Consider the following 12,262-nt stretch of genomic DNA (forward strand, 5'->3'; position numbering starts at 1 on the left):
TGACTCTCGGCCATCTTTATCTTTAACACACGTCACTCCAGCCTCTGCTTCCTTCACCACTTCTCCTTCTGTCTGCCTCTGAGTCTCCTGCATCTCTTACACAGGTAGTTGTGGGTATCCAGGGCCCACTTGGATAATCCAGGGTAATCTCCCATCTCAAGGTCCTTAATCACATTTGCAAATTTCCTTTTACCAAGTAAAGTAAAATTCACAGGCTCCAGGGATAGGATATGGATATATTTGGAAGGCCATTGTTCAGCCCACCGCATGGGTGCAAGGGACTTTGGGAGATGTCCCATGCCTCCCTCCCCTGCCCCCGCCCATCCTCACTTCCTGGGAATCACCTAACAGTCATAGAGTAAGTACCCATGCCCTTGTTCAGGATCTGCTTCTAGGGGGATCCAGAGCATGACCTTGGCAATGGCTGTTCCCATGGGGCCATGGATGAGCTGGGGACAATGCGGGGAGCACCCCTAGGCCTGTGAAGGAGCACCGAAGGGGAAAGGCTGTCCCCATGAGCCCTAGAGTGGTCCTGGGGCCCCCCTCCTCATCTGCAGCATGCAGTCCTTGGTGATTCCACCATGACCTGGGTTCCCCGAGTCCGCTCTGCAGAAACTCCTTCCGGGGCCCTTGAACACCCGTAGGCCATGTCACTGGGAATCTGCCTGCCCAAAAGTACTGAGTGCCTGCGGCTACCCGCTTCCCCTCCCCGATGGTAATGCTCTCGTATTTCAACACAGGCCTCCAATGTCTTAGAGAAGGAAGGAGATTATGCTTCATGGAGCACTGGTATGTGTCCAGCGCTGCTATCTCACTTAATTTTCAGAACCACCCCATATTCCCATCTTTTAGGTGGGGAAACTGAGGCTCAGGGGAATTAAGTAACATGCTCAGGTCTCCCCAGACCAGTGAGTGGCAGAGCTGTGCTTGGACATGCATCTCCTCTCTAGGCTGACTCAGCCACGTGACAGGTATTTGAAGATGGTACCTACACTCAGCCACGCCTTTCCTTTCCTGTCACAGACCCAAGATCAAGTTTCCTTTAGACAGTTCTCCAAGGGGCACAGCCGTCTGACTTCTCACCTCTCGGGTGCCATTCTTGGTCTGCGTCTCTAGTGACATGTGGCACCCAGGGCTGGTACCTTTCCAAATGAAGTCTGAGCTCTGTGCCTGTTACCTCCATTGGCCTGAACTTTACACTTCCGTCTCAGATCCCAGGATCACATTCACTGCTGAAGCAGCCGCAGCCCTATGTGGGCTCGCATGAAGCTTTCGGGCCACCCAAAGCCCCTGGGTCTTTTCACGTGGACTGCTACCAAGTCAGGATACTCCTGGGAAAGTTACTCATTTTGAATCCAAATGCAGGCATTGTCATTTGTTAGGATGGAGGTTTTCATGGTTTGGGCTAATATTACAAGAAGAAGAAATGCAATAGGTGTTGATTTCTCTGTATTGTCATCGACTGGCAATTAACAGATTCATATTTGTGTCTCATATTCCCTAGTGGATTTCCGGTTCCTTGAGGTCAGAAGACATGCTTTATCTCCCCCAAGACTTGGAACAAAGGTTTTCAGACAGTAGGTACTCTGGAAGTATTCCTCTGGTCTGAGGGTCGGCAATTCCACTCTCAGGCATTAATTCTGCTTCCCATAGCCAGTACCATCCCTTCAGGGTGCTACTAACAGCTGACTTCTGTACACAAAATGCTCCCATGTGAACCACCCGGGTAGACTGGCTTCTGAATAGAGTTGCAGGCAGTAAGGAGGGATAAAGGAAAGAGCGGTGGCCCTGGAGCTGAGAGATCTGTCTGGGTCTGAATCCCAACAACAGTATGTAATTATGTGCTGTTTCCTCCCAGGTAGAAAGGGACAATAAAAACAGGTAATACGCATTTCCCTGTATGGCCCTGGAAGATGGCTGGTTAGCCAGAGACGGGTAAAATTCCTCAAGGGAGGAACAACCTAAGACAGGCACAGTCGCAGGGGGGCCATCAGCTGAGAATTTGGGGATCAACAGAGGTGAGGCTCAGAACCTCACCCCCCCTGCTTTGAGAGAAATCTTCTGCATCCGTGGATGTCTTGCTGCCCTTGTCTAGCCTGGATTAATACTTAGTCCATAGGCACACACCTGATCATCTGATCATCTACATTTGCCCTCTTACAGCACTAAACTATGTTTTCTACCTTTATCTTGCATCTACCTACCACTTCAGCATTTTATTAAAAATAAAAATAATAATAATAATAGAGGGAGAAATGTGGGATCAACACATAAATCAAGTACAAAAATCAAATGAATATTCATATTTGACCTGATTGTTTATGGGTCATAATGCGTGATCAAAACCGAAAGTTTCTGTGATGAATGCCCTTGCACTGTTCACCATGTAAGAACTTATTCACTATGTAAGAACTCGTTCACCATGTAAGAACTTGTTCGTTATGCTTCAGCAGAAGATTGGAGACTGACGAGAATTAGGCTTGAGATGGATTAATGATTGTACATTGAGCATTGACCCCCCTATACTGAATTTTATTGTTGTTAACAACCATTTGATCAATAAATATGAGAGATGCCCTCTCAAAAAAAAAAAAGGCACTAAAATATAAAGTCTTCTTCTAAAAATATTTTATTGCTTATGAAACATAATTCATTTGCCCTTGAACAACACGGGTTTGAACCGTGTGGATCCATTTATATGCAGTTTTGAAAAATAAACATATCGGAAAATATTTAGAAGATTTGCAACAATTTGAAAAACATGGTCTTTTCTCTAGCTATTAGTAATTAAGTGTTTGGTGAGTCAAAAGTATAAGCAGATTTTCATCTGCATAGGGGTTGGCGCCCCTAATCCCTGTGTTGTTCAAGGGTCAACTACTGTGATAATTCTGACACATGGATAACAACAAACTTACAAATTACAGAAAAAATAAAATTTTTGGTTTCACAATTTATGTAACACAATAAATAATACTTGATTAACATGATAACCTGAAAAAAAAAAACAGGTAATACGTATTGAACTTACTATAAATTGATCAGTATTTTATGCCCATAATCTCAACCCACTGCATTGGGAATAATTAAAATCACCATTTTTTAGGTGAAAAAAAAACCCGGAGACACAGAGTCATTGAATAATTTGCTCAGGATCACAAAGGCAGAGAGGGGCAGAACTCGCATTGTATCCCACAAGGTCTGCTGCACTCTTAACCATTAGACATAATATATGTATTGCCTCAAAGATTATTGCAAGAGTTAATGAATACTTGGGTAAAGCACCTCTTCCCATGTGCCTGGTACATGCATTTACTAGTAAGTGTTCAATGAATGCTAGTTCTCTCCCCTGCTTCCTCGCCCACTTCCTTGTCTCCTGCCTTAGGGCCAAGCTGCGACAAGTGGGTGGAAGTCGCAGAGTTACTTTCAATCCAGTGAAAGGAAGAACTTTCTGATGATGGAGTCCTCTGGCAGAGACCTCTGCTTTTGGGAGGGGAAGACAAGAGCCCAGCTGATAGCCACTGGTGGCTGGACTCTTTCCTCAGTTCGGAGAAGTGAGAGATCGCCATGGGAGGGTTCGCTGGGAGCTCTTAGACCTTTGAGCAAAGAATTCACTCATTCACAGAGTCATTCTTGATCCTTCTCTCTCCCTTGTCCCTCCCATACAATTCATCACCAGTTGTGTTGACTCTATCCCCAAATACTCCATCATTCCTCAGCCTCTCTTCATCTTTATAGCTACCACCTGCTCCGGCATCTCTCCCTTGGACCTTGAGATTGGCCACCTAAAGGAGAGTGTGATGTTTCTGACCTTCCCTTTTCCCCCTTGTCCATCCATAGAGCCCTCTATAGGGCCTTTCTAAAACATTGTGATTATTTCCCACCTCAGCTCGGGACTTTCAGGGCCTTTCCATGCCTGTAGAAAAGGTCTGATCCTACAGGGGTGATTTTACTAGTCATCCACAACCTCTTGGGGCCATCAAAGGCTTCCCCTGGGCCTTTGCATATGCTGTTTTCTTTGCTTGGGACCCTTCACCCACCCTCTCTCTCTGGCTAACTTTTTCTCCTCTTTCCAATCTCAGCTTGTACATTTCTTCCTCTTGGCAGTTGTTCTTGACACCCTGTTCCTCCCTCCTTACTCCAGTTGGTGGGGTGAGTCCACCTTTCCCATGTTGTCAGAGCCCCCACCTCTTATTTCAGCTCTGGGGCCTAACCTGTGTCACATACCACAGCTTTTCTTGAGTCCTCCAAGCACCAAGCCCCTGGCTAGACCCTGAGGATGGAAGGATAAATGTGCCGTGTTCCAGGGCTTAGAGGGGCTTACCATGAGATAGTGAGGTGGGTCTAGGCCAGATGGGATAATGTGTTGGCCAAGTTGAGCCAAGGTATTCTGGGAAGGAGCACAGGGAAGACAGACCACCCAGCCTGAGAGGGTCTGGGAGGGCTTCCTGGAGGAAGAAGTGCTGAAGCAAGCTTTTAAGGTCTCAGTAGGATTTATGAGACCTTAAAGGGAAGGAGGGAAGTGGATGCCCAGCTAGAATCCCAAGTGAGCAAGGCAAACTGGGAATTGCAGGAGGTCTGAGCTAAGACTGGTGTGATCGCGCAGACAGCCGACTTGCTGGGTGAGCAGGAAAGGATTCGTGGAGGCCCCCAGACTTCTAGAAGGGCACTAGGGGTTGGAGGTGCCTTTTGGAAGTATACAGGGGGACTAGGTTCTGGGGGACAACGGGATGAAGGGGTTAGGAGCCTGTTTGATTTGGAGTCCCCATAGGACCACCATGCGGGAAATTGCTTGGTGGAAAGGGCACTGGAGGTGGGGAGGCAGCACAGATAAAGGCCAAGAGACCAGAGGGACCTGGGCAGGTGAGACATTGAGAACAGCTGGCTGGGGCCTGGGGAAAGAGGAGGGAGGGGCTAGTGATAAAGGCGGATGGTCAGCTGGAGGATGTGCCTGGGGCGACTGTACCAGAGAACTGAGAGCCAGATACTGTACTAAATGCTTTTTAAATATCACTTCTTATCTTCCCAACAATGCTGCACCAGCCTGTCTCACAGATGGTAACATGGAGGCTCCCAGGGGATAAAGGACTTGCTCAAGACCATACAGCTCCGGCTGGGGCCTGTGCACAGCAGGTACGCAGCATATATGTGTGAATGGTGGATGGACTGGAGGCATGAATGAATGAATAATAGAATTCAAGCCCAAACATGTCTGGCTCTTAGCTCGTGATCTAGACTGTCTTGGATCTTATTTCCCGAATTCTCTCCATCTCACTGGCAATAATGATAATTTGGGTACTGGGGAAGATCAACAGCATGGTATTCCCTTGAGCTTGATGTGCTGATTGCTTTGAGCAAAGCCCCCACTTCCCTCAGCCATCCCTCCAAACCAGGAGCTCACAGGCCACATGCTTTCTCCCTTCTGGAATCTTCCCTAACTGTTCCTGGGGCAGCTCCACGCCAACTACACAGCTGCCCTTTTGAAGACGCTGTTTGCTTTTCCTGTCTCAAGTTTTATCATTTTCCCCAGGAAAATATTTGTCTTCCCATTACTTTAATCATGCCTCCTGGGTCCAGTGGGGAGCCTTGGAGAAGTAGTCCTGTGTTTTGTTTGCTGTACTGGGAGAACAAACAGGTTTGTTGACTTACCTGAGTTTTCCCAGTAGGTGGACCCCTCAGAGCAAACACGGAGTAGGCCTGCCTCCTGCCCCTTGGACCTGATGTTGACTGTGGAGCATTTAAACAGGAAGGTCTTCCGTTAAGCAGGGCCCAGTGGGCCAGGCTGTTCGCTCTGGCTTACCTTTAAACAGGCGGCCCTTTCATCAAACGAGGTGCCTGAGTTGGGCCTGAGCTTCTGCTGAGTCCAGGAAACATTCTGTCTACCTCAAATTGCAGCCCAGCCCTCTAATTCTTAAATGAATTGATCTAAGAGGGAGACTTCAAAGTGAAATTGTTCTAGAGATGATGGGTGGGATTAGGTGGGGGCTGTGACCAGGAAGACCTTTGAATTTATTGGTATGCAATGGATCCTGGACTTGGAGTCAGAGAGGTCTGGTCCAGCGTTAGTTACTGGTAGCCTCCTTGTAATGTGTCTGTGTTGCCGAGGGTTGAGCTGATACTTCAGTCATTCAACAAATGTTCTGTGAGCACCTCCTAGGTTCCAGCACTTCTTTAGGTGTTAGGTATGCATCAGTGAACAAAGCAGGTTCTAGTCCCTGCCCTTTGGAACTTACATTCCTGTAGAAGAGGGTAGATAAACATAATGCATAAGAAAAAATATGTAGCTGGTTAGAAAGGGAATGAAAAAAACAAAGCAGGATAGGGTGATAGAGAAAGCCTTATGGAGGGGGTACAGTGTAAATAGGGTGGTCAGTGTAGGCTTCACGAAGAAGCTGCTATTTGAGTAAAGATTTGAAGGAGGGAAGATACTTAATTCCAGGCACATCTGATTCCAAAGACCAAAGTCATAAGCTACACCTTCTCTTTCCCAGCGACTGAGACCAGGCTGCTGGTCACAGAGTAGTCAATGCTCTCCAAGTGTTCATTCCTCTCTCGGCCCTCTTCCTTCGAGGGTCTCTCGGGCATCCCTCCACCAGGGGGAGAGGTGGGGTGGGGCTTCTGGCAGGGTAGCACTGCCAGAGCAAGGGTGGGCATAAGGCGGTGAACCCGGGGAGCAGGTGGTCACCAAGATGGCCATGGTTGGTCTTTAGGGTGGAATTCACCCTGGGTTGGGGGTGGAGTTGAACCGGGAGGCGTGAGTCTATCTAGGGAAGCGAAGGCTCATGCATGGACCACTGTACTCCCTATATTTGCTCTAGAGACAAAAGGACTTAACATTTATTGAGGGCCTACTAGGAGCCAGGTGCTTTAAGGTACTTCAAGGTGCTTCAAAGGGCTTTCCTTCCATGTCATTCTCACAATAGTCCTCTGAGGTGCAGTATGATCTCCATTTTACAGGTGGGGACGCTGAGGCTCCGAGGTTGAAAGGCTTGTGTGGCTGGCTGGCTGGGATATAGATCTGAATCTGCCTGACTCCACAGACCAGTTAACTTTTTCAACACGGTCATTATCAAGTTCCTCACTGAGCGACCACCCACATCACTGTCACCGCCAGCGTGGTCATCAGCTTTACCAACGTCATCAACGGAGACATGAGCGCTGACATCACTGTCAGCATCCGCCTCATCTGCAGCATCCTGTTGGCGGCCCCAGGATCACAGCAGCAGCGCGACAGTCTAACCGGTAACTAGGTAAGTGGTAACTAGGCTTCGTGTTAAGTCAGATCATCTCTCTCAGCTGCAGCCTCCTTATCCATACAGTGGGGAAAAGCATGTCTGCCTCAGAGGGGAGTGAGATACAGAAATCAGTCTTGGGTTTCCTCTGAGGCTGCTCTTGTCAAGATCATCAGTAATCTCTGTAGCTGTCCTCACACTACTGGCCCCCCAGGAGCCCTTGAGGCGTCTGACCACTTCCGCCTTTGCTCCGCCTGGCTTTATAATGTTTTCCTTCTAACTCACTGAGGCCCCCTCCTCTGCTGACTGTCTTTTTTACTGACCCTCTAAGTATTTGAATGTTCCAGAGCTTGCATGGAGCTCCCCCCTTTCCTCATCCAGGCTCATTAACTGCTTCCTCCCTAGTCCCTGTGACCATTGTGTCTCCCCCTTGGACTGCAGTAACCCTGCCATCACCAGGGCATGGGCAGGGAAGTGGACCTCAGAGTAGGCTGCTGCGCCCTCAGGAGGGAGGAGGACCCCTTCCCAGGCCCACCTGGGACTAAATGGGGATACAGGGCCAAACCTGAGCAGGAATTTTTTTAGGTAGTTTGAGGGGTCTCTGTCCCTTGAATCTACATCCATTTAATCTTCCTGTGGCTTACTGGGTCTGCATTGTCTCAGGTGATCAGAACTCTGGGACTCCTTCCACCGCAAACACTGTGTTGTCAGTGACAGAGAACTTCTGAGAGAGGTGCTCCCGTCACCTGGGGGCTTCCATTTAGAAAAGCACTAAACGGAGAGATAAAGAAAGATCTCCAATCAGTGGCTGGGGATAGTCACAGGATTCTTTCCTGGAAACTCTGAAATAGCACTCTTTGGGGGCTACTGTTTCTGCCCCCACATCGGGCCCATCCTGAAACAGATGGTCCCCCTTTGGGCTGTTCTCACACACATGAGCAGAGGGATTCTTTTAGGTCCTCTTGGCCTCAGGAGCATTTGAATCAGATGCCAGGAGAAACAGATTGCCTCTCCCTTATTTTGGGGGCTGTGGGTGGATGGCTTTGAGAGATCTCGTCCAAGAATGTGTTTTCTCTCACGTCCTCAGGATGTGATGCACTTCACTCTCTGCTCTTTTGAGGCCAGCATAAACGTGAGCTTTGCAGGGGAGACACCTGCACGGCCTCGGCCACCCCTGCTAGGAGAAATGGGGCGGGCAAGTCACTTCTGGCACCATGCTCTGTGTTCTTTGCACAGGGCCACCCCACTCCACAGTCGGCTCCCCCGCTGCTAGATTAACGATCCTAAAATAGCTCAGTGCCATGAGGCAGTTCCATGCTCAAGAGCCATCCAACGTTTCCCATTTCCCCTGGAATAAAGCCCCAGGCTTCAGTCCCGCCTTCAAGGTCCCTGCAGTCTGGCCTGTGTTGGCTTTTTCAACTGTGACCTTCATTCCTCCTCTACCAAGTTCTTGCCTCCAGACAGACAGGCATCACGCTGCCTCCACACCACTCTCTGGATTAAAAAGCCCTCTCCACCCCCTTGCTGCCTATCTAAACTTCTTTTTCTTCCAGACAGGCCTAAGTCCAGCGTAGCAAAGCGCTGCCTCCTCACCTGGCAGTCTTCCTGGGTTTCTCATTCATTCCCAGACCCATAGGACCACCTGTTGATTCTCCTGTGACTCACCACCACGACTTCCCCTGCTGAGAAGAGCTTATTTCTAGAGGACTACTTGCTAAGGTGTTGTCTGGGAGTGGAGAACCATAGGCCATAATACAGTCGCCCCTGGCTAGTCCCTGTAGAGCTCTTACCACCTGAAGAGGGGACGAAACAATAAAACTGCAAGGAGAGAATCTGGTAGAGAAGTCCCAGGGGCAGTGACCTTCCAGGAGAGGCGCAGTCAGTCTGGGGAGAGTTCCCAGGGAGGGGGCAGGAAAGGAACCCCCAGATTTTTCTGATCTTTCTGAATTTCGGTTCTTTCCATTCTCTTGCTGGGGCCTGCTGTCCTTGGCTGAGGCCATGCGGAAGCCAGAGGGTAAGAGAGCCATTACACCAGCCCCCACAGGTCCTTCCAGGGCAGGCAACAGAGGGCAGGAGGGCAGGAGGGCAGAGAACAATCCAGAGCACAGATGAGGGGGAAGGGAGATTATATGTCAGAACTGAGATTTCTGATGGGTAAGTTGAGAAAACTTTGAATGTCACAAGTAGAAAGGTTCTCAGGGTCAAGCTGTTCACCTTAATTTCACAGATGAGAAAACAGAAGTGCAGAGTGGGTTCGTGCTGGTCCGAGACCACACAGTCAGGTGGAGTCAGAGATGAGGCCGGAGTAAGTGCGAACTCCACAGTTGATTAGTAAACTGGTTCTTTGGGACAGACTACCTAATAAATTACACAAGAGGAATGCGGGTTTAAATCTTACTGGCTACGCTGGCATGCTTGATAACTGGTGAGATGCCCCAATGGGGGTCGATTTGCAAGGGGTGGTTGACAGTCCTCCAGGGAACAGAGTCCTCCAGAAGGCAGAGGCCACTAACAATGCCACTAATAATGTTCACGCAGCTGTGAGTGACCTGAGATCAGAAACGCGGCATGGTGATTATTTTTCAAGGCCGTTCCTCACCTGGCTTCCTGGGCATATATTTGAATCCCCCAGAAAGCTGTGTGTGTGTGTGTGTGTGTGTGTGTGTGTGTGTGTGTGTGTGTGTGTGTGTGTGTCTGTTTTATGGGTGCAAGGCTCTGAAGTAGAACCTGAAAGAACCGCTGTAAGACCCTCTTCCAAGCTGTGCTGCTTTGGGGCCCCAAAAGCAGCCCATGACACAGAGAGGAAAACCCATGCTCTCCTCACCGCAGACCTCACTTCGTTTCAGTTCTCTTTCCGTCAGTTTCCCTCTGCTCCTTTACGGAAAATTAAAGCAAATGTACGGTGCTTTACAATTTTGAGACATTCTTTTCTTACTCCCTCTATTACCCCACAGCAAGCCTGTGACTGAGCAAGGGCAGGGCTTATTATATCCAACTGTCAGAAGAGGGGGTGAATTCGGGAAGGCTGAAGAATGGGCCAAGGGCACGCGGGCAGAAAGGGGCGGAACCGGACGGTGGGCGGGACCCCGAGGACCACGCCCTTCCAGTGGCGCTGCATTCGGTGCCCTGGACCTTCTCCTACTGTTTCTCTCCCCTTTCAGCTCATCCCTCTGGTCTGATAGGCTCGAAGCACTCCTTCAGGAACTTTCTGGCGTGCTCCTTGGTATCAAGAGTGAGTACGCAGAGATGTGCCTGTTGGCAGAGCCTCTGTCTCCACGGGGAGAGAAACAAACTGGGTGACTTTCCCCATCTTGTACCAACCTAGGGGTTATTTGCAGACAATACATGAAAATTACAGCACCATAAGCCACTGAGAAATCTTCCCTTGAACCGATCAGATTCTGACATCTGCTTACTGTTTAATTATCTTCTGACTGAGGAAATGGAAAAGTTGACGAATAGTTTAACCCAACGAAGAGTCAGGTTCCTTGTCTTCCCCCCTTTGTGAGCATGTTTGTAGAACCCTAATCTGCCAGTATTGCCTCGTCTCTCTGGGACCCTGGCAAAAAACATAGACAAATATTTATATTTCATGAACTCAAGATGGTTTTCATACCATTTTCATGTTTAACTGATTTCAAATGAATGACAATGGCCCTTAATGTGGTTACAAGCATTTGCCATTAATTTTCACTTAAAATTGGATCCAACCGGTATATATGCCTACACTGCACTCCAGTTCTTAATGATTTGCCTTCCAAAAACATGGGCTGCTTCCCACTGGCTGATTGGCACAACAGCTTCGTGGGGGCATCACTCTCCTATTATATGGGAACAAAAATTAAGTTCAGAATATCACTCCTACTTTGGAACTCTGGGCGAAGGCCACAGGAGTGAGGCTGGCTCTGCACACCAGCCCATCCGTAGCTGCCGGCTCCAGCTTCCGGCAGGAGGCAGGCCTGGGTTGCCAGGGCGCACACGAGTGTGGTTCAAAGTCTTCTAGCACTGAAAACACTTTCTGGTGTCTTTCTCCTTTGGCTTTTGCAAGCAGTGGGGTCTATTCTAAGTTCTTTGTGAGGCTTCAAGTCTTCACCCCTGTTGGGAGCCGGGGCTATGTCCCTTCCCCCACGTCTGAACGCAGCATGGGAAAGCACAAGCTTGAGAGCAACCGGTGCAGTCCTTGGAAGTTATCTGCTCACAAAAACATATCTTGTCCTTGAAGATGAGCCAAGACTCCTCACTCTGAAAATAGGGAGACCTTGAGGATGTGTGAAAACACCTCCCCGCCAGCGCCACCTAAGGTCCAATTATCTCCTGACCCACCCCTTACTTGCTACTTGTATAAATTGAGTCTGTAAACAATAAACTTGGCAGGCTTGATCAGACATCCTGTCTTGCTGGTCATTCTTTGTGTCCCTTGCTTGTTTCATTTCTGCAGGCGTCTCGGGCACACTCCACGTTCGTCCTGTGGGACGGGACACACCCCATTGGTTTAAAACATTGATGGCGGAAAAGAGCGGGATTGTGACCGAAAGAGGAGTGTGAACCAGAGGAATTGGGTTTTCTGCTTTGAAAAATGTCATTTAATTCGATGGTGTGAAGTTTCTGCTTAATCAGTATAACCATATAATTTATTTAAACATTTTTGTAGGGGATAAATATTAAATTGGATGGAACGTTGGGAAATAGGCTTAAACTGGAGACAAGGCCCCCCTGTGAATGAAGTAGGCATTAGACCACATGGCAGAGGATGGGGGTGGCATGTTGGTTTCATACCCATGTCAACTCTGAAAGAAAGAGTGCATTGAGGAGGGCAATGCAGCTGCTTCTGAGCTCAGGGAGAGAGTTCCTTCATTGATTAGCGATGTCTGCCCTGGCTGCTGGGAAGGAAATGGCTGTTCCTGGATGGGATGCTCTTCAAAGGCCCTTTTGACTCTCTTTTTGTGATAAGGAATAGCTGAAAAGTGAAACAGGCCAACTTCCCTCTCTGGAGGTAAAGACTTTAAAAAGCCAGACCAGGAGGCCTAAGGCAG

At 48.7% G+C, this 12,262-nt stretch overlaps 1 long non-coding RNA gene across 1 annotated transcript; it reads left to right on the forward strand.

Moving 5' to 3' along the window:
* The first annotated feature begins 2,751 nt into the window (after positions 1–2,751).
* On the forward strand, positions 2,752–11,590 carry LOC118970848 (uncharacterized). Its single transcript, XR_005059000.2, has 3 exons — positions 2,752–6,179; positions 6,955–7,247; positions 8,783–11,590. It is a non-coding gene; the product is annotated as an uncharacterized lncRNA (long non-coding RNA).
* The last annotated feature ends 672 nt before the right edge of the window (positions 11,591–12,262 follow it).

The sequence above is a fragment of the Manis javanica genome, chromosome 8, assembly GCF_040802235.1.
Source record: "Manis javanica isolate MJ-LG chromosome 8, MJ_LKY, whole genome shotgun sequence".
Lineage (NCBI taxonomy): Eukaryota > Metazoa > Chordata > Mammalia > Pholidota > Manidae > Manis > Manis javanica.